Source organism: Nannospalax galili, unplaced genomic scaffold (genome assembly GCF_000622305.1).
Source record: "Nannospalax galili isolate Female #2095 unplaced genomic scaffold, S.galili_v1.0 scaffold586, whole genome shotgun sequence".
NCBI classification, from domain to species: Eukaryota; Metazoa; Chordata; class Mammalia; order Rodentia; family Spalacidae; genus Nannospalax; species Nannospalax galili.
Genome location: NW_008355363.1, coordinates 1,028,927 through 1,033,134, shown reverse-complemented (window position 1 = coordinate 1,033,134; position 4,208 = coordinate 1,028,927).

Genomic DNA, 4,208 nt, shown 5'->3' with positions numbered 1-4,208 from the left:
CTCTCTCCCCTTGGTTCCTGCCAGCTTTCCTGGATGGGTTGAGTTATCTCACAGGACTCTTTGTGGCACCCTCTCTGCCCTTCTGGATTTGGGAATCTGAGCTGGCTCCCTTTCAATCTGCTCACCAAACACTGCTGGAACCACACTGCTTTCCGAGGTCCACATCCACAAGTTCTTCTCAGAATCCTGTAGTTCATTTATCTGGCCAGGAATATGCCAATATTGTTGCACTAACTTTTCTCCTTCCCGCTCTCTGTTTGACCAACCCCCACTCTCTTCAGCGTCTCATGCTCCTGACATGGGTGAACAAACTGACACAACACATCTTTATCTGAATTTTTCATAGTTTATAGCTTTAGGGGAGGGGATAACTTACAAAGAAATGGACACCATGTGCCCAGTGCCACAGCACAACTCAACAGCCACCGTTCCATATCACTTTTGCCCATGGTCTGCCTCACCTCAGGTCCCTGCATGCTCACTCACACCACAGAGTTCCGTGCAGGGTCCACAGCAGGCTGGCCTGCCCATTCCTGTTCCCTGCTTCCAAAATAGCACAAGCTCCTCCCTTTTTTTCATTTCAATGTCTTTCCACGCTAGGTTGTACCCTCCTTCCCAGGGTGTGCTGTGCTCACCTGTAGCTCTTCGGAGGAATAAGTCATTTCTAGGCTACAGGGGGCAACCCACTTCTGGCATTCAGATTTTCATTTAACAACCGTATTGCTTTAGGAAAGGCTTTCTTCCATCCCCATAGAGTTTCTTCTCTGCCTAATGCTTCTTTTTTTTTTTTTTTAACTGTATATCTGGAGAATTTATCCCCCCTTTATTGCCACAGTTCTTCTTTGTATAGTATTTTATTCATTTGCTCTAAAGTTTTTAATGCTTATATAAATTGAGAAAAACTTAGCTGGCTTGTTCTCTATTTCAATTTTGGTAATATGTTTAATTAGATAGTGTCAAATATCTGTCAGAGTCTAACAACTGTGAACATGGCTTTAACTATTGTTTCTATTACAGTAAGTATGCTCACCTTGTCTTTGGCAGTTGAGGACTTTCTTTTGGGCCTAATTACTCTGGTACATAATTTAGCAGATTCTATTTAAGTCATTCAGTTGAGTAATTGTGACTTTAATTCTAAATTTTGGCATATACACACATCCTGATATAGAGTTTCATCCTGATATAGAGCACCATGTTTGAACATTCACCTGTTGGTATGTTGAAATCTGTACTGTCAAAGGTTGGGACAGTTGCGAGATACAGTCCTTTGCTCTATAAGACTAAAACTAAAGCCATTCACACATATGTCTCACACAAAGAGCACCTACACATTTTCAGGATTGCCATTTTGCTTCAAGAAATCTTTGTATCAGCTTGGTGTCCTAGATAGGGTACTTAAAAAGAACAATAATAAATATCTTTCACTAATTACTTAACATAAATGACCTCAACCTGCCACAGGCTAGTTGAATGGATTAAAAAACTGAACTCTAAACTGATCGCTAAACATAGTCACAACTGGGCTTGTTGACAGTTATGCTCATTCATTAAAGGAGTGCCAAGCAGGGTCACTGGACCCTCACCTGAGTATCCAGCCACTCTTCCCAACCAACTAGTCCAGCCTTGAAGGACAAGAGAAAAATGAGGAAGAACCCATAGAGGGATGCTTTTGGAAGTCCTTTCAAGAAACTCCAATGGACTCTCATATGAAGATTTGAAAATTGCTCTGTTCTTCTTTCGAGTTCCCTGTCTAGAACTTGTAATGGTAATTACTTTTGCCTTTAGTTCTCCTTCACATCTCCTATTCACGATTCAAGGACTTTCTTTTCCCCTTAGAGAGAAGAGTTATGAAATTTGGGAGTTTTTTTGATAGTCCCACTGAAGGGGTACTCCATTTGCCTCATCCTGCATCCCTGTTCAGCATGGAAGAAGCCAGTGCGGTCTGTGTCCCTATTCCCTATTGAAAATTTGGGTAACCCCTTCAGAGGATGGTGTGATAAGAATAGGAGGTAGGAATAGGCTAGGCAGTTAGGGTAAAAAAATCCCCAAAGAAATGTAGCCAGTTTCTTGTCTAAAAGTCAAAATGTCCTTGGGCCTGTTAGCAACATATTCTTTTCCAAAGGCCAAAAATGTCAAAAGTATTTGGGAGCTTGTATCTAATCCTCAAAAGATTTTAGGGTTACCTCTTTAGCAGGGGGAATGTTGTAGGGGAGGGAGTGGTCATGGATTTGATCAAAACACCTTATATACATGTTTGAAATTCTCAATATAGTTTTTGTAAAACTTAAAATAAAAAACTGAACTCTTATCTTGTTGTCTAAAAGAAACTCATCATCCCTTCAAGGACAGTCATAACCTTCAAATGAAATGTTGCAAAAAGTATTTCAAGCAAATTGGACCAAGAAACAAGCAGGCCTTGCTATCCTAATATCTGATATTATCTGATTATATCTAATATTTAATAACCTTCAAACTAAAATTAAGGCTAAGATAAATAAGGTTGCTTCATTCTGATTAAGTGAACAACCAAGTAAGAAGGCATTATAATCATAAGCATATGTACAACAAACTCTGGTTCACACAGTTTCATAAAAAGAATACTATTGGACTTCAAGACACAGATTAGCTCCATGTTAATTGTGGTAGGTGATTTTAAATCCCACTTTCTCCAAGAGACAGATCATCTGTAAAGAGAATAAACAGTGAAACATCTGAATTAAAGCTTAATATACATTAAATTGGAATTAAACCCATATTTCATCCAAACACCAAACAATATATATTATACTCAGAAACACATAGAAGCATCTATAAAATATACTACATACTAGGACAAAAAACAAACCTTAACAAAAAAATGAGATAATTGTATCACAATTCAATAATGCATAAAACCAATAGCAAAAGTATTGCTAGTGATGACATGAAACACTGGGGATTAATCAACACACTGCTGAATGATGAATGGATCAAAGAAGATATCAACAACATCAATAAATGAAAATGAAAACACAACACAACAAAACCTTTAAAGTTAATTAAAAGTTGTCCTAAGAGCGAAGTATCTAAACCAAAAGGTCTTCATAGCAGAAAAAGGGGTAGAGAGGGCTAATGTACCCCTCAACTCTCACCATTGAGACTTCCATGTACATCCAAGTGCGGTGTACACAGAAGGCCACTACCAGGTAAATGCAGCGAATAAGTGACTGTGCAATGCTTGGTACTAAGTGATACACCTAGAATGCAAACTCTACTCCTAAGTCTCAGGCAACATCACAGAAGAGGGTGTTAAACTAATGTAAGAGTTACAGAGACAAGACACTTGCTGCTAGTTAATGAATTCTAGAAATGATAAGGAAGCTACGTCAATGAAATATCCACAATTTGGTAGTCTAACAATACCTGCATAATGAAAATATCATCAGTGGTTATGGTGGAAATGTCACAGGCTTCCACCTCAAGATGACCAACTGCAGTTCATAAATGGATGCTGAGGGAGGGACTTCAGTTTTCTCCATGGACTAGATTCTTGAGAGTTTATCTAATCCCAAGTGGTCAGACCTAATCATAGGAACACAGGATCCACTCCAAATGGACTCAGTGCATCATGCATGTATGTTTATATATATGCAATAATAATAATCAATGAACAGACAAGAATTTGAGGTGGTGGAAAGATGTGGGGCAGGTTGGAAGGGGATTCTGATGGACATAAATAATGTAAATACAATGCTCATATTTGAAATTTTCAAGTATATATATATTTAAAGGGAAAAGTTTAAAATTAACTGAAAAACTATATTCAGAGATGAAATATTGAGAACCTCATCAAGATGTAAGTATATTGACCTGTTTTAAAATTTTATTTTCTAGATTATTTCCCAAAATAAAGCTTTTTAACCAGATGATATAATTAAATGGCAACCTTATTCATAAAAACATTTGACATATATATGAAAATTTGGAAATATTTTTAAACTGTTTTTGTCTTATATTTATGAGTATTTTGCCTACATATATGTCAATGCACCATGTGCCCACAGAGGCCAGAAGATTTTAGCAGTCATGTCAGTGCTGGGAAATAAACCCAAATCTTTATTAGCACCCAATGTTCTTCACCACTGAGACATAACTCCAGTCCTGTAACCATCATTTGTGTGAAAAGGTAAGGTATAGAATGCAAAAAAAAAAAAAAAACTTTACAAGTT